Here is a 27,320-nt window from a genome sequence, read left to right as displayed (position 1 = left end):
CTACACACACACACACACACACACACACACACACACACACACACACACACACACACACACACACACACACACACACACACACACACACACACACACACACACACACACACACACACACACACACACACACACACACACACACACACACACACACACACACTTGATGGTGTTCAGGTGAGGACCCCTGCCTATGTGGTAATCATCATTACAGTACTGTGCACCCACATGATGCGACACAGAGAATACAAATGTACAGGTAGTCAGTAATGCCTAAGATCGACGGCATCAACAGGGTAGTAGATTGCAACACCAGGAGGGGTTAGGGGTCCTATCTATTCACTATGGTAACATACATCCTCCCTCCATGGACCAGACATTCACACATACATACCCACACACACTGTGGAGTCCACAATTGAATGCACCTATGTCATGCACATACAGATAGCTCACATGTGTGTGATACACAACCCACCCCTGCCTATGTTTTGTTTTCTACAATGCAGTATGTAGATCTCTACAACAGTGTACAGGAGAGTGAGTAGCAATTGGGATGTGTTTCCCACCATACGTGGCATATATGGACACACAAGCAAACACACATGGCAGTACTGTGAATCAAACACCTGCTATCTTATGATACGTATGACAGACATGCAGCAGTATTGCTCGCATTACAATGTGTACCGACACTACCTTTGGCAATTGTGCTGATATATGCAAATGGGAGGTCTTAAGTGTTGCAGGTGTCAAGCGATTTACAGTCAGTGACACCATGACCGCTGTGTAGGTTGTATGTGTTCCCCTTCAATTAAGAAAAACATAGCTTAATGTTTGCACATGTTATTGTAGGACTGCTTGTGACACACCTGTGAGCTGTCCTCAGCAAACATCCATCTGCAAAGATGGCCCAACACTTAGTTATGTCCACACATCCATCCATACCTGATGTACATCTTACCGTACTGTCAGTATATCACCATATACAGCTGGCAATGATGGGGCTGCATTGCAACTGCATGTTGTTGTAAGACACACGTCACCTGCAAACATCAGCTACTGCACACGCATGGTAGCTGAATGCATACCACTACATGTACATGTGTGTAGGTCCTACATTTCTGTCATTTAGCCATGTTTGTAGGTATTGCAATTGGTGGACATGTGTGATGACATACATGACACATGGACTGTTGTATGATATGATAGTTGTCATGGGTAACCAGTACAGAGGGAATGTTAACTCAGTCTACATTGATATCACACCTTATGTACTGTTAGCATTCAACAGCCATGGACCTACCTTCCATGTGCATGTGTGTAATTGCTGTAGCCACCTGTCGGCATGAAGGACAGCAACAGCTATGCTATATACATATGTGTTTTGTGTGTGTGTGTGTGTGTGTGTGTGTGTGTGTGTGTGTGTGTGTGTGGCATGTACATATCCACAGCAGGTACATGTATGTCATATCCAAACATGAGGGTGTTTACTGGTGTACAGCAACAGTCATCTGTTACTGCTGTATATGACCCAGGGCCCCTGTTATGTGTACAGCCGACCTGGTGATGAACAGTGGTATCATTGCATTGCAAAACACATGATGCAACTGTGTCAGTACATGGGTAGTCTGCACAGTTGATGTAGAGCTAGGTACAGTCCACTGGTCATGGGTCACAGGGTGTTGTACTATTATATGTTCTACCACATGTATGGATGTGTGTTGCTGGTCCAAGTACATGGTGATGCCTGAGGGCTACATCCTCGAATGCGGCTTTTGACACTGTGATCTGCACCTGACACATTTGTGATGCCTTTTGAGGGTGTACTGGTCAGTAGATGTGAGTGGCCTTCATGTACTTGGGGACACCACCACCTGGAGCGGTCCGTACCTATGTTATGGCCCACATGTCTGTATTTGAGGTATATGGTGGTAGTGATATTATGCACAACTGAGCCTTCAGCCAGGTGTTTCTCACTGCACAGATTACAGTATTCCCCATTGTTGGATCTACATTGGGCAGCTGTGATTATGAACACTACACATCTAGCACTGTTTAGCATACACATACAATGCAGTTGTCCTCTAGGTGTCACGGTGTTAACCTGGTCTCAGGACATTCGACTATGAATGGCACTATATGGGCAAAGTAGCCACTCCTGGCAGGACATCACCACAGGTGGTAATAGTGTGCCAGGTTTAAACTGGTACATCTAAGGTGATGGACAGTAGCAGATGTTGTGTAGAAGATTGGTGTCAGATATATGTAGTGCAGTGTTCCTGCTAACAATGACAACTATTGACACCGGTGTCCATTACAATGTGTTGTTCACATCTAATTGTAATAGCATGGCCACAGTGCCCTTCCGTGTTTAAAATCAGAGTGCCTACAAAACAGCCCTGTGCTACTAAGTGTGTGAGCATGCCCAGTATAACATTGTGTAAATGGACACATGGTGCATTCCAAACGGCCGTATGCTACTAAGTGTATGAGCATGCCCAGTGACACCTTGTGTCAGTTATGTGCCTCTATGTGTATGGGCATGGCCATTGTAACCCTGTATAGTGATAGTAGTCATCCAGTCAACAGATGGTCATACCCCACTTCAGGATGGATTCCTACATTGAACACACAGGTTCACAGGTATGTACATCGTAACTACCAGCATCCATGTCGATGTCCGCATTCCTAGAAGGTCATATTGACAGTTTTGAAAGGTGTAGTGTCTGTGACACGGCTTGTATCTATGTAGTATTGCAATAGTGGTCCATAGATAGGCAGTTGCCCTGATCCCACCACTGGCGTGTGTTTGTCTCCGTCTGCCTGGGGACAGAAATATGCTTTTAGACTGTTCACACTCCATACAATCCCTATCACTGTCTTTGCCAATGCTGATGATGTCACCCACCTAGAAGTACACCTCTGGGAGTGCTGTGTCCCAGTAATCTTGGTAGTGCGTTCTGTAACTGTGTAATGCTGTAGTGTGATAAGGTAGTTAGATCGGTGTTTTAATCTCAGCCATGCCAACTGTGTGTGTGTCTCCATCTGCCTTGGAACAGAATAATGCTTTTAGACTGCTCAGACTCCATACAATCCCTATCGCTGACTTTGCCATTGCTGATAATATCAACCACCTAGAAGTACACCTCTAGGAGTACTGTGTCCCAGTAATCTTGGTAGCATGTTCTGTAACTGCATAATGCTGTAGTGTGATAAGGTAGTTAGGTCGGTGTTCTAATCCCAGCCATGTCAACTGTATGTGTGTCTCCATCTGCCTGGCAACCGAGTAATGCTTTTAGACTGCTCACACTCCATACAGTCCCTATCGCCGACTTTGCCATTGCTGATGATGTCATCCACCTAGAAGTACACCTCTGCGAATGCTGTGTCCCAGTAATCTCAGTAGCATGTTTTGTAACTGCGTAATGCTGTAGTGTGATAAGTTAATTACGTCAGTGTTCTAATCCCAGCAATACCAAATGTGTGTGTGTGTGTGTGTGTGTGTGTGTGTGTGTGTCTGTCTGTCTGCCTAGGGACCGAATAATGCTTTTAGACTGCTCACACTCCATACAATCCCTATCAGTGACTTTGCCATTGCTGATGATGTCACCCACCTAGAAGTACACCTCTGGGAGTGCTGTATCCCAGTAATCTTGGTAGCGTGTTCTGTAACTGCGTAATGCTGTAGTATGATAAGGTGGTTAGGTCGGTGTTCTAATCCCAGCCATGCCAGCTATGTGTGTGTGTCCATCTGCCTGAGAACAAAATAATGCTTTTAGACTGTTCACACTCCATACAATCCCTATCGCTTACTTTGCCATTGTTGATGATGTCACCCACCTAGAAGTACACCTCTGATAGTGTTGTGTCCCAGTAATCTCGGTAGCGTGTTCTGTCAGTGCATAATGCTGCAGTGTGAAAGAATAGACAAGTAGGTGTTCTATTCCAAGACATGACAGGTGTGTGTGTTTGGCAGTCATATCCTATGTGCTGGTGTCTGTTAGTGGCTAGCTACTGGATGTGTGAGGAGTGTGTTTTGTTGTTTTCCTATATAGTGGCCATAAATGTCACAATCGGCCAAGAGACTTGGTTGGCAAGACATGCACATACATTCAGCAATAGGTCTGGTGAGTTCTTACCCCTAATACAGTTTGAACCTGTGTGATGCACAGAATCACACTTGCCTTGATATTAACACCAGTACATAATGCAGGAGGTGCATGTGGTTTCCTTTTCATTCCTGTCTAATGCTTTGGTGTCACGTGGTCCACTGTTGAGATATATATTCTATATCTACGTATGGGTGTGTATATGTGTATGTGTATCTATCTATTTATATATATATAGATATATATATATATATATATATATATATATATATATATATATATATATATATATATATATATATATATATATATATGTGTGTGGACATTAGCACACATAAATCTACGTGATGGAATACATGTCCTATACTGTTGACTGCCTGTGCTGGATGATCGGTACGTGATAACCTCAGATGTATGTATATCTGCCATGGCTTAGTGGTAAAGCACATCGTCTGTGGTGTGCAGGATCCTGGTTTCGAGCCATGCAGAGGCCGGTTGTTTTGTTGCTGGGAAGAACAAGGGACATTGAATACGGTGATAGTAAGGTGCTTTTAACCAGTTGTGTCCGGGTCTGTGCAACAATAAGCAGTGGTTATTTTTGGGGAGGCTCAGTTTGGGTCATGTAACTATGCATTACAAGACAATACTATGCAAACGAGGTGGAAAATAGTGAATCTAGTTGTCAGAAAAATATGTATTAAATGTGTGTGCCTAATGCTAATTAGAAACTAAATAAGTTAACACGTTTTTCATTCTATTTTATATGCACTGTTTTATATACAGTTGAGTTTCATATGAGACTAAAAGATGCTTTTTGAAACTGCAGTGTGCTTTCTGAAACTTGCAAGATGCCCTCTGACCTAGTAATTGCTAGCACAGCAATATTCATGTTTATGCCTTTTGGAAATGTACTTGAGAAGCAGGTGATTATCTGCTAGGTCAGGAAGAAATGAATGAACAATGCTATATTCTGTAATGTAATGATTTTAAACAATCAGCTCTGTTCGAAGTATGAGAACATGCACAGCTGCAGAAGTAAGAGATAACATAGACAAAGGACTGTTAGAAAAATGAACTGCAATCTATATACTTGCTTTGTGCTCAAATTAGCCATAGTACCTTGAATGGTAACATTGCATATATCTAACCGGTGGTAGCCTAGGCCACGTTGTTTTTCTTAGGAAGTTTCTCATAAAACTTGATGGTATCAGCAGAATATTGTAAAAACAATCACTACAAAATGATGATGACAAAACTTGTGATTCACTATGTCAGCTTGGTAGGCAATGTCTTATTAGAAAATGTATAAAAATGCCTGCATTTCCTGATTCTAGTTAGACAAACTCTGTATTAGCACGTTTTTGTCTCCTTGCTGTAAGATTAAAGTGCCTTAACCTGAACCTACTGTGTTTTGATCATTTTTAAAGTATATTTTTCTTTTGACAGTTTGGTCCTTCGGAACGGAATATATCTCTCACTCTAGGCTCAGGTCAGAATTGGGCCCGGTGGCATGTACCCGTATGGAGAAGTGGCCACATCGGCTCTTCTGCTTTGAAAGATCTCCGACTGAATTGTCGTTCGAAAGCGGCCAGCCACTGTTTCTGATCTGGGATTGGAGGACGAGTCAACATTCCGATGGATCAACACATGGAGAGTCAGGTAAGGAGGAATTTACCTTATTTCTGTTTTAGATCAGGGACTTGTTACAGTATTGTTTTGTCAGGGAGATTTGCATGTGCAGATCAGGGACAAAAAGATTGCTGTCTTGTCATAGATCAGGGAAACAGAATAGGTAGGCAGTTATTCTAGATAAACTGTGAAAAGGTGTAAAATTGTGGTACCACATGATAAAAAGGGTTACGTAACAATCTCTAACTTAGCTAAGGCAACATGGGAAATCAATGCACGAAAAGTTCCCGAGACCCGCCCTTAAGCGAAGACGTGAAATATATGCAATTACAGTGTGCCGATAATGTTAAGTATTATACAAAATGGGTTGATAAATACAAAATTTGATGGTAATTTAGATAAACCTTCACTTATTAAACTTGTTAGACAACTTAAAACAGATGCAAAAGGTCAGCTAAGAAAGCAACGACAATTAGGAGTCCCTCAGGCACACAGGTGGCTTGAAGAAGAAAACCGAAGGGAACAAAAGATTAAAAATTCAAAAGCAATGTTCTTAGATAAAGAAGACAACAACTTGGTAATAGCAACAGCCCCTCCTCTGCCCCCTCCACTTCCCTTACCAGAATATGAAATGAGTGGACAAGCTGATCCACCTCCGCTATACCCAACTGTTCCTGCAAAACCAAAACCGTTTGTCAGAGATTCTATCGAGACCAGGTCTCGAACATGCAACTTAAGAGGGGATATTGAATTATATGAAATTAATAAAAATTCACAAGCTATGAGTGAAGAGGAGATATGTCCACTCATAGAAGTACCAAATCTGCAGGCAGGACAGGATCCAACTCTTTTAGTATATAGACCGTGGACACCGGAAGACATCCGGAAAGCCACAGAGGGAATTTCTCATCCAAAGGTTAATTTTAGAAAATTCTTAGAAGACTTACAGGGCATGAGGTTAAGTTACCATTTGAATGAAGAGGAAGTAGAGAAAGTAGTTAGACAAATCGTGGGTCCAGATTGGCACATGATCAGTGGCAACTGGAATCCCCGTGATGCAGAGCTTAGACCACTCCCACATAGTAACACAGAACTGGACAACAGAGTGAAAGGTCTGACAGACCGAATTTCTGAGAAATGGAAGCCTAGGGCTGATTGGACTTGCATTAATCAGTGCATACAACAAGAAGGTGAAACTGTTGATAGATATTATGCCAGATTATTAGAATGTTTTAATAACCATTGTGGAAAGCAGGTACCTGAAGACCAAACACATGATTCCCCATATGAGCAACAGCTAAAGAATGCATTTTTAAAAGGCAGTATTGCACCCATTAGCAGCTTTATTACAAAGCACATGGTAGATCATCGTACGAGTAGAATACAGTCATTACTTGAATATGCACGGCATGCCGAAAGGCATTTTAATAACAAAAAGAAAACTCAAGTATTTGCAGTAGAAGATGGATCAGAAGTCTTTTTAGTACAAACTGGGAAGAAGGGTAAGAAAACTACCCAGGGAAACAAACAATCTGATAAACAATCAGAAGACTTTGAAGAGAGAAAGAAAAGGGGTGAATATTTCAAATGCGGGAAAAAGGGACATTTAGCAAGGAATTTCAGGCAAAATAAGAAGGTAACCACAGAAGATAAGGAGGGTGAGGAATGACTATTTGATAGTCAAGAATCACTGGATAGGAATAAACAAGAAAAGACAAATGCAAATGTGATAGAAAGGGTAGAGGATGTGACAGAAGAAATAGAGGATGTAAATGAAATCACAGATAATGAAGAAAATGAAATTTTGGACATAGCATTATTGAGCTTAGAGCTCTACTTAGCAGACACAAAACTGGAAGTTACATTTCTGGTAGAGGGGAGGGAAATTAAATTTCTGTGTGACTCAGGGGCTTCACGGACCATAATGCATCCTTCCAAACTACCATAAAATTCAGATTCACTTGACTACATATTAGTGAAAGCAGCTAATGGACAGCTGTATTGGGAGCCACTCTCCCAAAACATAGTGATAACTGACCCAGTTTCAGGGATGACCCAGAAAAGCAAAATTGTTGTTTCTGCAAAATGCCCAGTGAATCTCTTGGGCAAAGACCTAATGCAGATATTTGGCATAGCCGTAGTTCCAACTATGCAGGGTATGGAAGCACAGTGACAAATGGATACTTTTGTTGTGCGACCGGAGGGTGAAACATTTTATTGGTACAGCCAGGACTTAGTTACGACTGCTCCAGTGGCAGTAACCGAAGAACTGATGAATGTAGCCATCAGTAAATCTCCCTCCCTTGACACTGATAAACAGCATTTGTTGCATTGCACTCTATATTACTGTAACAGACCAGGACCTGATAAAGAATATGAGCAAGAACTGTTTAGAAGCCATGCTAACAGATTAGTATTATGAAATTTGTACTGGGACACAGAAGGGAACAGTGTAGTAAGCTGTTCATTGCCCCAGGAGTTTCTAGCACTTTACAAATCTAATCAATTACCACATGTGAGTTTAACTAAAGATAGAAATTTGAAGTGGGCAGACCTAGGAGAAAAAGTCACAAGATGGGAAAAGCAGACAGAGTTAGAACTTTCCGAACAAGGAGTACAAAAGCAGAAATTAAATTGGGTGACACAGACACACCCAGCTGTACACTCACAGGCAAGTGAGGATAGCTGAGTAGCACTCTTACTAGAGGAAGAGGAAAAAGCCTTACAAGACATACCAGAGACTCTCTGGTCAACAGGGAAATCAGATGTAGGACTTATTCGTACAGCAGGACCAGTTATTATCATGCCAAAATCAGCATTTAGACCTCAAAAGAGACAGTATCCCTTAAGAAAGGATGCAGAAATAGGAATCAAACCTATAATAGCAGCCTTACTTAAGGAAGGAGTCTTCATAGAATCTCCTGATTCACCATGTAATGCACCCTTATTTCCTGTTAGGAAAGCAAACAGAGAATGGCATATGGTCCATGATTTACAAGCTGTAAATGACGCAGTTATACCCAGGGCACCTATGGTGCCAGATCCACACACTTTATTGAATGATTTGAAACCTCAACAAATGTATTTTTCTGTGGTAGATATTAGCAATGCATTTTTCTCAATACCAATACACCCTGACAGCCAATATTGGTTTGCATTTACATTTCTGGGGAAATGATATACAAGACTACCACAGGGATATTGTGAAAGTCCAACGATATTCGCACAAGAAATGGCAAGTAACTTGGTGGGATTTATCCCACCGAAAGGCAGTCAGATTTTACTTTCTGTAGACGACATTCTGCTGGCAGCCCCCACCCAGCAAGAATGCAGAGAGGATACCATAGCATTATTACAATTTTTAGCCACTCAAGGAAACAAGGTAAACAAAAACAAACTGCAACTTTGGAAAAGACAGGTCAAATACCTGGGATATGTAATATCCAAAGAAGGCAGAATTTTAGATGAAGACAGAAAAACAGCAATATTACAAGCACCTAAACCAACTACCAAGAAGGAAATGATGTCCTTCCTGGGTACTTCTAACTTTTGTCGGAGTTGGATTCCAAACTATGCTTTGGAATATGCTCCGCTGACTAACTTGATATTCAAAAAGCTGATGGCAGCACAAGATTTATTACAGTGGACACCAGAAGCAGAATCAGCTTTCTGCAAACTGAAACAACCGATAGCTTCTTCCTTAGTTTTAGGATTACCAAACTATCATAAACGATTTTTCCAAACTGTAGATTGTAAGCAAGGTTATATGACATCAGTGTTAACACAACAGCATGGGGACAAACAACGCCCCATAGCTTATTATTTATCAGAACTAGACCCAGTGGCACAATCCTTGCCCCACTGTGTACAAGCAGTAGTCGCAGCTGCAATGGCAGTGCAGGCTTCAGCCTCAGTAGTATTGTTCCACCCTTTCACATTGAGAGTGCCTCATGCAGTCGCGATTATTTTACTGCAAGAAAAAGTAGCATATCTTTCTCCTGCTAGACATCTTTCCTGTATGACTATACTGTTGAGCCAACCTCATATGACAATTGAACGATGCACAACTTTGAATCCATCAACCTTGCTCCTGACCCCTGCAGATGGCAAACCACACTGCTGCCTGCAGGAGATTGAGCAAAAGACACTACCTAGAAAAGATCTTACAGATGTTCACTTGGATGATGCCGAGGTGACATACTATGTGGACAGCTCTTGCAGGAGGGGTCCTACAGGATAGAATCTAGTGGGGTATGCAGTAGTTTCTGATACTGAGATTTTTGAAACAACGTCTTTACCACACAACTTATCTGCACAAGCAGCAGAATTGATTGCCTTGACAAGGGCATGTACCTTGGCAAATGGTAAGAGAGTGAACATTTTTACTGACAGTCAGTATGCTTTTTCTACTGTACATGTTTTTGCACAGCAGTGGAAAAATAGAGGAATGATAACATCTACTGGTAAACCAATTAACCATGCACAATTTATTTTAGACTTTTTAGACTCTATTCAGTTACCTCAGAAAGTAGCTATTTGCAAATGCGTAGCTTATACCAAGCAACAGGATAGGATTTCAAAAGGTAATGCGAGGGCTGATACAGCTGCAAAACAAGCAGCTTCAGCTTCAGAAGTTTTTCTTTTTAGTGAGGAATTACAACCATCTGAGATTTTAGACTTAGAAATGTTAAAAACAATGCACACTTACTACAAATGTAGAAAAACAGATATGGATAAAACGAGGAGCAATCCTTGAGAAGGGACTGTACATCTCCAAAGAAAAGAAACCGATTTTACCATCTAACCTATATAGATATGCAACTTTGTTGAGCCATGGGCAGTGCCATGTCTCAAAAGGGGGGATGGTACAGTTAGTGAATCGAGTGTTTACGACGTATGGATTTACAAACTACACAAAAAATTTTTGTGCAGCATGCCATGTTTGTAACAAGGATCATGCACAAGGGGCATTGAAACCTAAGCAAGGGAGTTTCCCTACACCACCGTATCCATTCCATACTATTTGTATGGATTTTATAGAGCTGAACAAATGCGAAAACAAGAAGTACTGCCCTGTCATTATAGATATATTTTCCAAATGGGTGGAAGCTTTTCCAACTAAAAATCCAGATGCAGCTACTGTTGCAAAAGTCCTTGTTAAAGAAATTATCCCTAGATTTGGCATACCGGAAAAGATTTATAGTGACAATGGTACACACTTTGTAAATCAAACTATACAACAACTTAGCCGTTATTTCGGGATTTCTCTGAAAAATAATTGCGCATACCACCCCCAATCTGCAGGATTAGTAGAGAGGCATAATGGGGTGTTGAAAAACAAGCTTAGAAAATTGATTAGTGAGACACAAAAGAACTGGGTGCACTGTTTACCTCTGGCACTGTTGAGCATGAGAACTGTTCCAAATGCAAAAGGGTTAACTCCTTTTGAAGTTCTGTTTGGGAGGGCATATTATACACCTCAATGGAAACCTCTCATGCCTGCAGAGCAGGAGGCTGACAGTTCACTTGCAGGGTATATGAGGCGATTTTTAAATAACAAACTTTTGCAGTTAAATTCTGTTTCAGATAAAGAGCAAACCAGACCATCGGAAGCAGCAGTAGCCCCAGGCGCGTGGGTCTGGGTGAAGGTGGTGAAGAGAAAGAACTGGAGTTCTCCGAAGTGGGAAGGGCCGTACCAGGTACTACTGTCGACACCCACTGCAGTCAAGATCGCGGAGCGAGCGTCCTGGATTAATTTAACACACTGTAAACTGGTTAAGAACTTTGTGCTGGATGAAAACCTTGTTACTGTTGTACAACGAGAACAAAATGACCAGGTATAGAGCAAACAGAGATGCAGAACAACCTCAGAAAACTTGCATAATTATTCTGATAGCTATACTGATAACATTGATCTTTTTGTTGTGGCCTTTCCTTTTCCCAGCCACAAAAGTTGAACTGATCAAACGTGATAAGCCGACCATAGACTGGCACCTGAACTTTAACACTTATCAGGCAATTGCACGTGTGTATGCTGAGACTTTTAATGTTTCAAATTGCTGGATTTGTACAGCCATACCAACAGCATACGGGGGGTTATTAATGACTGCAGTCCCCCTAGGGGTCAATGAGACCTGGGAAAATTTGGTTTATGACACCGTAGCTATCAAAGCATATGATAAGGTAGCACTGTATTTGCCTGTGACACAAAAGCCAATTGTATGTTTTTATAAGAATGACACAATTCAAGTGGGTTGGAGCAGGTGCAATGTGACTGTACATTACAAATGTTATACCAAAGCAAACAAAATGGGTACAGTTTGTAATTCGAATTATGACTCATTTCTTGAGTCCATGCATAAGACTGTAGATCAAGTGCAACGTAATCCTGTACTTTTTAAGCAACTGTCTGTAATAGACAGGAAAATGTTTCATGCAAGGCAGCCATTCCGTAGCAAAGTAACTACTAAGGTAGAGGATTTGTTATTTTGTGTGTGGTAAGAAAGCATATAAATGGTTACCTGAGAATTGGTCCGGCAGTTGTTTTTTGGGGTACCTGGTTCCGGACATAAAACACACTGCAGCTTTGCCTCAGGGAAATATTCAAAATACCCGAGATGTAGCCAAGAAAGCTGTCAGGAAGCCTGAAAATCCAGTGGGACAGATTGAGGCGGGCTGGAAAGACCATCATACCGTGGGTACCAAGCTGACGCACATGGACTTGAGTGATGCTGTCATATCGTGGGCAGGCATATTACCTGCATATGGTACAGTAAAATCAATTTGGGAGCTGCAAAAACTGTCTAAACTTCTCAAAGTAATGAGTAATGCAACTTTTTCTGCTCTTGAATTGATAACTGATGAACTGAATGCTATGAGAACTGTAGTGCTCCAGAACCGTATGGCTCTTGACTTCACCCTAGCGGCGAGAGGTGGTAAGTACGCTTTAATTAAAGAAGAGTGTTGTGCATATATACCTGATCATCAACATGAGATAAATGACCACCTTGAGGTGATACAGCAAGTGTCGGCCATGACCAAACCAGGCCCAAACCCTCTGATGGACTTTTTCCAGAATTTGTTTGGGGGGTGGGGTTCCATCCTAATGAACATCCTGATTGCCATTTGTGTGGGATTACTCCTATTAGGAGCATGTATTTGTTGTGGTATTCCCTGCATGAAAAAGTTAATCAAAGAATTTATAGATATATCAGTTTCTGAGACTTTGTATCAAAGTACTGAAATTGAAGAATTGTTAGAATGTGAAACACTTTCATAAGTTTAAACTGAATGACTTTCTTAACTGCAAATCCTGAATGGAAGAGGTTAGGAGAAGAAGCAGACTGTTTATTCTTTTGAAAATAGAATTAAAAAGTATTAATAGGGGGTAAATGTCAGAAAAATATGTATTAAATGTGTGTGCTTAATGCTAATTAGAAACTAAATAAGTTAACACGTTTTTCATTCTATTTTATATGCACTGTTTTATATACAGTTGAGTTTCATATGAGACTAAAAGATGCTTTTTGAAACTGCAGTGTGCTTTCTAAAACTTGCAAGATGCCCTCTGACCTAGTAATTGCTAGCACAGCAATATTCATGTTTATGCCTTTTGGAAATGTACTTGAGAAGCAGGTGATTATCTGCTAGGTCAGGAAGAAATGAATGAGCAATGCTATATTCTGTAATGTAATGATTTTAAACAATCAGCTCTGTTCGAAGTATGAGAACATGCACAGCTGCAGAAGTTAGAGATAACATAGACAAAGGACTGTTAGAAAAATGAACTGCAATCTATATACTTACTTTGTGTTCGAATTAGCCATAGTACCTTGAATGGTAACATTGCATATATCTAACTGGTGGTAGCCAAGGCCACGTTGTTTTTCTTAGGAACTTTCTCATAAAAATTGATGGTACCAGCAGAATATTGTAAAAACAATCACTACAAAATGATGATGACAAAACTTGTGATTCACTATGTCAGCTTGGTAGGCAATGTCTTATTAGAAAATGTATAAAACTGCCTGCATTTCCTGATTCTAGTTAGACAAACTCTGTATTAGCACGTTTTTGTCTCCTTGCTGCAAGATTAAAGTGCCTTAACCTGAACCTACCATGTTTTGATCATTTTTAAAGTATATTTTTCCTTTGACACTAGTTTATCCCCAGGGTATGATGCAGGTCCCAAGAGTGTATGTGTATAGATAGCTGGGTGCAGGACTCGAATATAGGTGAAAGCATGGGGGGGGGGTGCAGACATACTGTACGTAGATTGGAGCCCTGTGCCTCAGGATTGCTCCTGGCTTAGCACGCCTAAGCTAGGGGTGTGTCTATACCTGCCTAGTGCAATTGTGAGGGGCAATAGCAGTAGGAGAGTAGTCAAGGTGAACAAGCTTGGCAAAAAGGTGATAGTTATCACAATCAGCAGATTACAGGCCCAGCCCAGCCCAGAACACTGCGATAAAGTGAGCAAGCACCATCACCTCGGGTTTTTCCACACTCTACACCACCGGTGTATACACGCGGGGAAATTTTACAAAACAATCCAATGAAATGAGAAGGGCTGCAGCAGGCAACATAGACCAACATGTGCAGGAGGCTGAGTGTGGACAGACAAGACTCTACAAACCCAGGGTAACCTACCAGGTGCTACATGAGCTGGAGATAGTGGAGCACTATGGGGTGGACAGAGACCTCGTACAGCAGATTGTTGAGCTGTGCTGGCCATACCTGACACATCGAACAGGCCTAGGAGAACCCATCCCAGTGGATACCAAGGTATGTGTAGGCCTAGGTATACTAGCCCCAGGTACCTCCCAAAGCACAACTGGGGATATCATGGGGATCTCACAGGCATCTGCATCTGGGGTATTCCACAATTTCCTGAATCCCATGTCACCACATGCCAGTGAGCACATACATTTCCTCAACACACGTGAGCTGTTGACCAGCAATATGTGTCTCTTCCACCAAATGGCAGACTACCCTGGGGTAGTGGGTTCTATAGCCTGCACGCATGTAAGCATCAAAGCACCACCTGGTGAGCAGGGTAACGCCTACATTAACTGCAGGGGCATCCCCTCCATCAACTGCCAGGTTGTATAAAATGCCCAGGGCATGGGTATTGGGTTTTATATATGCTTCACCAGCATACTATTGCCTTAGTCATTATGATACCGACACTTCACTCCGGTTATCTTGTAATCAGTATTTAGCATATTATATAGTGGACAGATGTCGCAATATGCTCATATACGGATTACCAATGGTAAATGGGATGTGATACAGTGGTTTTTGACCTGTTCCTCATCTGCACAACCTATTATTCCAGCTACTGTATTTGTTTGTCTGTGCACATTCATATTATTTATGTCAATAAATGGAGTGCATGTGTTACAGAAAATGTACTTCAACATATTGTTATCTGCATGTGCGTATGCATATATACCTATTACATACTAGCTGACGTACATGGGGTGGTCCATTGGAACCAGCCCAACCAACCCTGGGACTCCTGGATCCATAATCGCATACCCATAGTTCCTCCACCCCACCTGTGTTGTTTCCATGTGTAACAGCCATTATACACTTGATATTGCAGCCATGACACACCTTTACACATTGCCTTCTCAAGAGCATTTGGGGCCCTACACACATTTTGTACTGCCCCGTGTATTCACAGAGTCTCCTGCAATTTATATTTGCACATAAGTGCCTTTCCTGGTGTTATGGATTACGGCCATTTGCGGTTTACAAGTGTAGGTGGTCCCAACATAGACTACATTCCATCTATGTGTAATGTAGACGTAGCAGTTTAACGATGTTATGCCCACTGGTAGAACCCTGCCTCTGGTGTGAATAGCGGGGCTCTGCTCACTCTTGGGCATCTTTATCTGACATATGCTGCAAGCACTATATAATACCTTAGTTGCTCTCGAATCCCTTCACAGCCCTTGTGGATGCTTTATTCTTACGGCATTCATTCTTCAAAGATATATATATATATATATATATATATATATATATATATATATATATATATATATATATATATATTTCATGTCTGTGTATATATATCTACACACACACACACACACACACACACACACACACACACACACACACACACACACACACATATATATATATATATATATGTGTGTGTGTGTGTGTGTGTGTGTGTGTGTGTGTGTGTGTGTGTGTGTGTGTGTGTGTATATGTATATATATATATATATATATATATATATATATATATGTATATATATATATGTATATATATATATATATATATATATATATATATATATATATATATATATATATATATATATATATATATATATATATAGATATATACATTTATACATTTGCTATGCTGGGAGCTGCTTACACCCGCACAGGCACACTCGCATATGCTTACTGTGAGTGACATATGTTTACTGCCGCTTATTTGTGCTTATGTGTGCCTTATTCATTATGACAGTGCCAGTTTGATTGAAGGCATCCAGTTAATGGCCCCATGTGAAACACACGTTCACCTTTACATGTTTAAATGTTGGCTTTACAGCACAGTGACATTTATTCCACAAGGAAAATCATATGTGCTGTAGTCGAACTTGAACCAGGAATGCCTTTATGTTAGGTGGATGCTCTAACCACTACACTATTGGTGTTCTGCTTCATTTATATGTCTACCCATGGTTCATAGTTACCCGAACACATGCCTCAACACTTCACTTACACAGCAGGCATCCATTCTCCTGCTGGAAAAATCACAGTAATACACATGCGCCATTCCCTATTCCCTACTGCTCTATACCCGTGCTGCATGTTTACTCACTCCAAGGATATTCAGATCTCCAAAGCTTATAGTCCTGGCACATACGTGTGTTTGATTGTCAGGCTATTCATGTGGTCATCTGGGTTTAGGCTTGCCCGAATGGAGACCGGAACAGACCTGTACCCATTTGAAAGTCAGAATTAGCACATGGACAGAATTAGTCCCAATGTTACCATTCTACCTGTGTTTACAGACATAGGGGTTTGCCCACCTCTGACCAGCTTGATATGTCGGCACTACGTAATACATGGTGGGGGGGGGTTCCGCTGGTGTTTCCCTTCACATTCATTATGACTGCTTTATTGTGACCATGTATATATATATATATATATATATATATATATATATATATATATATATATATATATATATATATATATATATATATATATATATATATATATATATATATATATATATATATATATATATATATATATATATATATATATATATATATATATATATATATATATATATATATATGTCTGTACATACACATACATATACACCTACATACCTATTTACATTCCCCATACTGTTGAAAGTCCGTTGCGCATCCCCGCTGGCTTTACCTCCTTAGATCTGACGGACATTATTCTGGCCATCACATAAAATTAGCAGCCCTTGCATGGCTTGGACCCAGAAACAGACGCACCTTAGTCACCGGTTTGACCACTACACCATCCGTTGTACATTCTGCATGGATGGTAACTAAGATATATGACTTCACTACAGGCATTCAATGATACTGGCAACAAATGAGACAGTTGGTTGGTGTACATATATGTATAGACCTCTCAACCACTCAGGGACTAATTTCAAGAGTAACAGGGACAAGCAAGGACAAATCAGGGGCAATCACGGACACTTTTAAAATATCAGTACTATTAACTTGAAATGTTGACAGAAACAGAGCATATGTATTAATACTTATTTTCTGAAGTAAAAGATGTCTAGTACTCTTAATTATTGTCATTATTCATTCAGTGTAATTCACCACCTTTCCTCCAAATGTCACTGGTTTTAGGGGGGATTAAGAGGCTAGCCAGTTATTGTGTGAATGCTCTGACCATTGGTAGGGTTGCCACCTTTTCATATGGCCAGGATGGGAAATATTCAGGACACACCAGATTTTTCAGGCCAACACATACCCACAGTCAGTACAGGGTTTAGAACTTTACTTATTTTCCTAGATGAGAGCTTATTCTTGTAGCAGTTTAGTTGCTTATTCTGTTTTTTGTAACATCTACATATTTTACATACAGAAATAACTGTTTTATGCAACTGTTACATGAAATATGGTACATAATTATTTCCTACAATCACAGGACATTTGCCATTGTATTATTTTTGGTCAGGACACACCTACCCAGACAGGGACTGTCCCTCACAAAGTGGGACAGGAGGTACCCTGCTTACGTCAGCGTCTTAATCACCCTATACTCAACTGCCACTATGCAAATGTGTAAAGTATATATTCTCAATAATGCATGTGGGGAGCCATGCATCACGGTCAGGTGTTTAATTCCGGTTAGTAGGTTCTGCATGACCGGCTGGAGGCTGAGCAGTCTCATGAACCACTACTGCACATACAACTTGTGTCCATATGTCTACAGGACTGGACATCGTGTCGTGACACCAAGTCTGATGTTTACACAGGATACTTATCCCATGAGGGATATCCAAAAATTGAACAGACCAATAAACTTTGATATTTTTGGATTTACGAAAATGTGATAGGGTTATACATGCAAGGGATACATAGTTTGCAATCCTGAGACTGCTTAGAGTGAGACTGCCTACTAGATATGAGTAGTGGTCACTATGTGCAGATATGGCTGCGACAAGCTAGCAGCACGAGTATGGCTGGATTTGGTGGACGTTCAGGAATGGGGGGGGGCAGTTGTGTGCTGTAGAGGGGATGATGGGTATTCAATTATGCATCCAGGTGTGTTGTGGTTGGATGGCTCAGTTCAGGCCAGACTATTATGTGAGTATGTGCCGCTGACGTTTCTGTACACGTGTATTGCACATTTTAATATTCATATGTTTGTGGGATTGTGTTCTACAGTATGACCTGTCAGGTTGTATTGCAGATGTGTATGTTTGTTCTTTGTGTTTCTTTCTGATTCACCCACTGCTCCCTCATACACCTCCAGTTCACCTATTGTGCATCCAACACAGTCTCCCCTTGGTGAATTATTACATTACCCCCCCACACCCATATTCCACACACTCCATCCATCCCTTCTCTGGTTGATGGTCCATGACACGGTCAAGGGAACACACTGCATACACTACATATCTCTGGTACCTGTATGGTTGTGAGGACTACACTAGCATTTTCACCTTCCACATGCTGTACATCATGCACATGGGTACACGCAAATACTTATCTTTCATGAGATGGTAGGTAAACCCAGGTAATACCCGTTCATCTTTGGCCCATTCTGACAAGGACGTCTTGAACCACAAATGGACAAATTTTGGGTGAATGCTCTGACCATTGGTAGGGTTGCCACCTTTTCATATGGCCAAGATGGGATATATTTGGGTCACACATCAGATGGGATATATTTGGGTCACACATCAGATTTTACAGGCCAACACATACCCACGGTCAGTACAATGGATAGTACTTGTGTTTTATGCCTAAATGTAAGCTTATTGTTGTAGCAGTTTAGCTGCTTCTTCTGTTTCATTTACTTGCTCATTCTGTTTCTTGTAACATGTGGGTATTTTACATATGGAAATAACTATTGTATGTGACTATTACATAGATGTGGGACATAATTATGTCTACGATCGCAGAAAATTTTACATTTATAATGTTTTTTGTATGGACACAACTGCCCAGAGGGGGACTGTCCCTCACAATGTGGGACAGGTGGTAACCCTGACCATTGGGCTAGACTTAGCTATTGGCAGCACGCTAACACATTGTGTTTCACTTCCACTTGGTATAACTATCAATACTACAATAGAATACGGGCACTGGGTTTTAAATGTCATTTGTTCGAGGGATGGGGACTCAATATTCAGCTACGTGCATTTGTGTTTGCTTCTTGTTTTTGTGTTCACAAAACTGTCTTGCATGCTTTGCATATGTTTCAGTATCCATGGACACTGACAGGTGTGATTACTATTGGAGGCAGGCTGTACTATTCAGCATTTTAGGTTGTATGTAAACAGCTGACATGTCCACGCCTATGTGCAGCGCTTCGACACGCCCAATGTACCTGCACACATTTTCTATGCGCGTGGATGTGGCGGCAGCACGCCTTCATTAATATGCATATGGCACTACGGCACCATCTCTATGCCTCACGGTCAGTGCAAACCTAAAGCCATACTTGCACCGAGCTTCATGAATCCCGGGGATGGTGTCTTCTGAAAAGGCATAAAGGTAGGTTGTTCCAAATGAGTGTTTACATAATTAGAGAATAGAAAATAATTGTTATTCTTATCTAAACAATGGTTCTAATCACAAAGGAATTTCTTTGTGCTTTCTTATAAAACAAAGTATTCATTCTTTATCTAATTTCAATGGAATTGTAGAACTCTACAAGGCTCAGAATGTATGAAACATGTCACTTGGTAAAATAAAAACAAGTACCTCAAATTAAAGCAGGTCAAGTGCTGTATTAAAACAAAACTATTTTACCAAAAAGATCATTTATAAGGAGAAACTGAGGACCCATGCTAACCTAAAACAGACTACAAATATGCACATTATTATGTCTGTACTATTCTTCAATTGCCAATTGGGCAGACCAAAATCACAACTCATTTCATTGGCTGATTACCATTTAACAATATTTCCCATCTTGGACCTTACTAAAATGAATTCACTTTACCTTATCTTTCTAGAAATAATGATTTAAGAAGAAAGTGGCTTAAACATGTAAAGGTATGGTTTGGAAGGTGCTGATGCTGAAATATCAGAGTATTAAAAGATAATGATACTTTTTAGGCAAGCATCCTCGTAGCGTCATCTGCCTGGCCTTAACTGATAGCACCTTCCTTTGCATCCACAATGACATCTTCATCTAAGCAAGTGAATACTTTTTATTCTCTTATATCATTTCAGAGCTCCTCTTTCTCTACTGTCCATAACTCCAGAAAATGATGTACTCTCCCAATTTACTTCTTATCAAAGTTTCTTATTAATCCCAAAAACATTGCTTCAGTAAAGAACATCTGATCTTATCTAATTGACTCTGCCTCATTAACCTTATTCTCTTGTGTGGATCAGGGGGAATTTCCTGGTACAGATTTTGTTAACTCCAATAAAGCCCTTGACTGGGAATGAGAAAAATCAGAGTATGAGATGAAACTGGCTAATAATGCTGAGGACTATAATAAAACTTTCTGTAAACATATTTGTTAATTTTGTAGGACAGAACTAGGGAATATGAGGTGCCTTGTTAATCCTGGTGGCAGTGATTCAATGACTGCTGCTAATATGCTGTGGGATGCTTTTTTTTCCTTCCCCAACTTATGACCAAATAAGCAGTTACTTATGCTTCTACTGAAGAGTAGAAATGCCCAAATATCCCAATGGATGGGGCATCTAGTGCTATTCAGGCTATCTGGAAAATGCTGCAGCTGGGCAAAATACTGTACATGTAACATTTATTTGTTTATTTATTTATTTATTTTTCGTTGAAAGTTCTGCTAAAGTAAATTCCCTGATTGAGACATATATTTGATTGATTACTAGCACTACCCTCACAGGGGAAGAAGTCAGGAGATCTTAATGACCACTGCCCTATTACCCTGACACATTTATTAGGTAAAATATTTGAAAGAACACTATTGCTTTCATTTTTCAACTCATACAGATAGGTGTTTGATATCACTGAATACAACACACTTGTATCTGATAGAATCTGCTTAAGCATTTAGCTGTATTTTTACATGAATATTGACTAGTTTGAGTTTGGTCTTCCAATTGATGTTACATATGTTTTTTAACCTTACAAATGCTTTTGATCCTGTACCTTATGGCATAATGTTTGAAATTTTGTAGTCACTAAAAAGTAATAAATGCATCATAAAATGAAATGTATATTAGTTGTCTTATAGAATACATAATGTTAAGACTGATGTCACATTTTTTGATGATAACAATGATAATAATGGGTTCCCTTAGGGACCACTTTTGGGTCCCTTCATATTTATTCTATTTATGATTACATTTTCCAAATCAGATATAGGTTGGATAAGCAAGTATGCAGATAGTACTAAAACCAGTATGGCTGTCAGAAATTTCAGTGAACATAGTATTATGCAAACCTATGTGGTGCTACTTTATGAAATGATTGAGAACAGTAAGATTTTTTTTATTTCAAGAAAATAACAAAATATGTAATCAATCGGAGTATGTTTTTGATGCCGATCTTGTTACTGATCTTGGGATTATAATAGATGGGAATTTTTAGATTTGAATTTTATGACAATGCAGTTGTGAAGAAATGTAATACCACCATGAAAGATATTTTTAATTCCATATTATAAGTAAGACAGTGTTGACTCCCTTATATATTACACGAATTAAGCTTCAAATAAAATAATGTGGACTTGCTTACATTTACAATATGACAGATACTGAGAGACGGAAGAAAATACAAAAACATTTACCATGCATGGTAAAAAATGACATTTATCTTATATTCCATTTCATACAGATTTCCTAGGGGAAATATTATCTTGATATTTTGATAATGATAATTTTTCAGCTATACTTGAACTAACATATTCATCTCACTGATTCAATGCCAATATAATAATACTTTTGATAGTTTTCCAGTTGCCTCCTCCTCCTTCTACTCCTTCTCCAAACTTAGGCTTAGGAGTATTGCATAGATGACACACTGAATCATTTACTCTTGACAACTTTCTGGTAGATGGGTATTTTCAGCTACAGTGTTCTAGTCACATCTGGATAGTCGGCTTGGGAATTCTGTGTATGTCTTTTGTCTCCTGGGTGGCAAACTCCTAAGTGGCCTTAAAGCCTTGAGGTAGCCTTTCCCAATACACTGAGCAATGCACTGAACATTCAAATTGCTGTCAGTTGTTGAAAGTAAAAAGCTTAAGACATTAGGGTATATTATGGCAAAAATGGCAGACAAACCATTAATTCTATTCTCCTTCCTTTAAGAGATTTATGCAGTCCACACAAATCCAAAAGTTACATTGGAACATTATATGGATTTATCAAAAGCCTTTGGCATTAGTGATTAATCTGTCATTAATACAGTTAAAAAAAATGATTTTGGTATTCTGCTTAAATTGCATGTGTTAGTGTTTATCATAAAGTCAAAATCTTGCTGAAGTAGCCTGCATTTTATAAAATGCTAAGGGTGTTCTGTCAGGTTATATTTTAAGACTTTCATTGCATTTTGTTAATTTTGAATGACGAACACATACATTATCTATGCTGATGATATTACTTTAACTCAAGACATACCCAAGATATATTCAGAAATATCAATAATACATAATTGTTCTGATATTATTCAGCATAGGTTAAGATCCATTATTTAAAAAATAATGCAACTAAAAACAGTCTATTGCATCTTTCCAGGGAAATACCTAGTATAATTTGTATAAATTGCATAAGTGCTGATTCTGTGCTAAGAGAATCATCCTCACTTCTTTTTTTACTAGGAAAACATATCTCCATACATGCAAACAAATATTTCAGGCACTGGCAATATTGCCTTTCTAGCATACCAATATAGAAAAGAGTCATTGTCTTAATAAATGTCAAAGCTGTTTTTAAACATATCTAAACTATTTGTTGCTTTAATATTAATGAACTACTCTCTCATTCTCTCTGAGAATAAATTAGTAAAGAACATTCCTATATAATTTCCTACACAGGGTCTCCAATGCTTCTTTATATTTCTTTGATAACCCAAACATTAAACCATAAAAAAAAAATAAATAAAAAAAAAGTGAGCTAACACACTAAAAATCCAAACTAATAACCAAATAAATGGTGAGTATGCAAAGCCACCATAATGGAAACAGCAAATTACTGGATAGAAACTTTTGAATGGAAAAGGTTGAGTGCTTTCATTTCATTGTATATCAAAACTTTCATCAGAATCATTCAATACACACAATTCCTTGTTTAAATATATTCAATATCCAATCAAATTCTTAACTACATTTAAAGCTGTACACACACTTGTACTTATAAATTCCCCATTAATATCCCATAGTTTGATTATATTTTTTCTGCCCTTCTTTCAAAACTATGCATTGATAAATAAAAAATACTTATAATATGGTTGAATAAATACTATTTTTAAGTATTTTTAAACAATCTTTAGTAAACAGTATCCACAGCATAATAGCCTCATGACTTTATAGCTTAACCTGACCTAAGCTTTAAAACAAGTGCAACTGACACATTCTCATTCAATCCTGGTACTATAGTAGAATTCAATCTAAGCTATCAATAAAGCTCTATGAACCCAAATAATTTTTCCCAGGGGTATGTTAACTTTGTCTATAATACCAAATTTAAACCTTTCAAAGCCTGCACATGTTTCACAATGATTCAACAGACCACTATTGATAATTTTGATAGATATATCATGAATATACTAATCCAACAGTGAGCACAACAGCAACTGTAGAACCAAAGTGGATGTGCAGACTCGAGGATAAAATACCGCTCGTACAAATGGATGAAAATGTTTTAATAGCACACAAATAAATCAAACAAATCACTGGTTAAGCGCTTTCAACTGATATTCCAGTCTTCATCAGAACAATACAGTGATGAACAGCCAAGGTTTTGTAGTCACCTAACACATAATTGCTTAAAAAGCCCGCCAAAAAATTAAAAGCTATACAACGTAATTCAAAAATATATATACGACGTAATTCAAAAAAGAGAAATATATATATGTAAATAAATAAATGCATCACATATATAACTGAATACATTCCTGTACATAAAAATGTCTTCTATCATGCATAAAAATTGTATGATAAATAAACATATAAGATACATTATAGACTAACATTGTTCTATAAAACCCTAAAACTGTAAAAATATTATATTATATTGTATAATATAATATAATATAACAGTGTAACAATAAATGTCCTACTGATAATTCAATAATGTAAGTTAAAATGAATATTGTAATTATGAGGAGAGAGCTAAAAAAGGTTTGATACTGATGTAATCGTTGAGGCCGGGGGATCTGGTGGCATCAGTGTAAATCTACAATCTATTTTCAAAATATGCTAATAGAATTTTCCAATTACCTCCAAAAGGTGTACATGTGATCTGATCTATAATTGCAAACAAAAACCCATGCTCATTCCCTTTCTCTAAGATATGTCTGTATAGGGCAATTTTGGTGTCACGTTTCTGTATTTTGTATTGATGTTCGTAAATACATTTTTTAAGCTGACGTTCTGTTTTTCCTATATAGTATGCGGTGCAACATGTACAAGTTGCCACATATACCACCTGTTTTGTATTACAGTTCCCTGACCTACATTTAATGGTAGTATGATTGATGTCATCTAGAGAGATGTTTTTGACTTCATTGATGAACCTACACTGATGGCATCTACCACATTTGGAAGTACCCTTGGATCTATCCAGTCCTTCATTATGGACACTAGCCTTCTCCAATAATCTCTTCAGATTGGGAGCTGTCTTGTATACACATTTGGGAAAGTTACCAAATTTCGAACCTAGGTTATGTGAAGTGATGACATCCCGATGTCTCTGTAGGATCTCCTTAATGGCATATGTATAGGGAGAGTATGTCAGCACACATACCCTTCCAAAAGTGTCATTTCCATAATTATTTTCCTTATCCGTGGTCTGTGCACACGTGCTGTTGTTGTCATAACTGCCTAACAATGGCATATACTTATGTCCCCATTGATTCAACACATATTGGGTGATGTAATTTAACATAAAATCAGGATAACCACGGTTGAGAAACAAATTATGGATATTGCGTAACTCAGCCTCCATATACTCCTGTGTAGATGACATCTGGGCTGCTCTAATACATTGCCCTTTTACCACATTTTTAAAAACATATGGGGGGGTGATTGCTGGTAAATTGGATGTAATCATTTGAAAAAGTTGGCTTCCTATATACTTTGGAGGTAAATCAATTTCCATTGCGGCTGACCAAGATATCTAAATATGGGATTTCTTTGTAACTGTAGTTGTACGTGAATTTCAAAAAGTCAGTAGTTCCATTGAGAAATTCCATAAATTCTGCTACCCTATCTGGAGATGCCTTCCATAAAATGAATAAGTCATCCAAATACCTTGCATAAAACTCAATGTCGGAATAGTATTTACTTTTGAATAAAAATTCAAACTCCCATTCTAACATTACTAAGTTCGCGAAAATAGGGGCACAAGACGCTCCCTTAGCGACTCCTTTAGTTTGTCTGAAGTACTCTCCCTGAAATACTATATAATTGTGGTCCAATACCAAAGACATCATGTCACAAATTAAACAGATCTTGTCCCAACTGTAGCCTGAGTATTTCCTAAGACTCTTTGTAAATATATAGTTGGGACAAGATCTGTTTAATTTGTGACATGATGTCTTTGGTATTGGACCACAATTATATAGTATTTCAGGGAGAGTACTTCAGACAAACTAAAGGAGTCGCTATGGGAGCGTCTTGTGCCCCTATTTTCACAAACTTAGTAATGTTGGAATGGGAGTCTGAATTTTTATTCAAAAGTAAATACTATTCCGACATTGAGTTTTATGCGAGGTATTTGGATGACTTATTCATTTTATGGAAGGCATCTCTAGATAGGGTAGCAGAATTTATGGAATTTCTCAATGGAACTACTGACTTTTTGAAATTCACGTACAACTACAGTTACAAAGAAATCCCGTATTTAGATATCTTGGTCAGCCACAATGGAAATGGATTTACCTCCAAAGTATATAGGAAGCCAACTTTTTCAAATGATCACATTCAATTTACCAGCAATCACCCCCCATATGTTTTTAAAAATGTGGTAAAAGGGCAATGTATTAGAGCAGCCCGGATGTCATCTACACAGGAGTATATGGAGGCTGAGTTACGCAATATCCATAATTTGTTTCTCAACCGTGGTTATCCTGATTTTATGTTAAATGACATCACCCAATATGTGTTGAATCAATGGGGACATAAGTATATGCCATTGTTAGGCAGTTATGACAACAACAGCATGGGTGCACAGACAACAGATAAGGAAAATCATTATGGAAATGACACTTTTGGAAGGGTATGTGTGCTGACATACTCTCCCTATACATATGCCATTAAGGAGATCCTACAGAGACATTGGGATGTCATCACTTCACATAACCTAGGTTCGAAGTTTGGTAACTTTCCCAAATGTGTATACAAGACAGCTCCCAATCTGAAGAGATTATTGGAGAAGGCTAGTTTCCATAATGAAGGACTGGATAGATCCAAGGGTACTTCCAAATGTAGTAGATGCCATCAGTGTAGGTTCATCAATGAAGTCAAAAACATCTCTCTAGATGACATCAATCATACTACCATTAAATGTAGGTCAGGGAACTGTAATACAAAACAGGTGGTATATGTGGCAACTTGTACATGTTGCACCGCATACTATATAGGAAAAACAGAACGTCAGCTTAAAACGATGATTTTAACATCAATACAAAATACAGAAACGTGACACCAAAATTGCTCTAT

The sequence above is a fragment of the Protopterus annectens genome, chromosome 2.part2, assembly GCF_019279795.1.
Source record: "Protopterus annectens isolate FY-2018-M chromosome 2.part2, PAN1.0, whole genome shotgun sequence".
Classification (NCBI taxonomy): Eukaryota; Metazoa; Chordata; order Ceratodontiformes; family Protopteridae; genus Protopterus; species Protopterus annectens.
Note: the sequence above shows the minus strand (reverse complement) of the source record.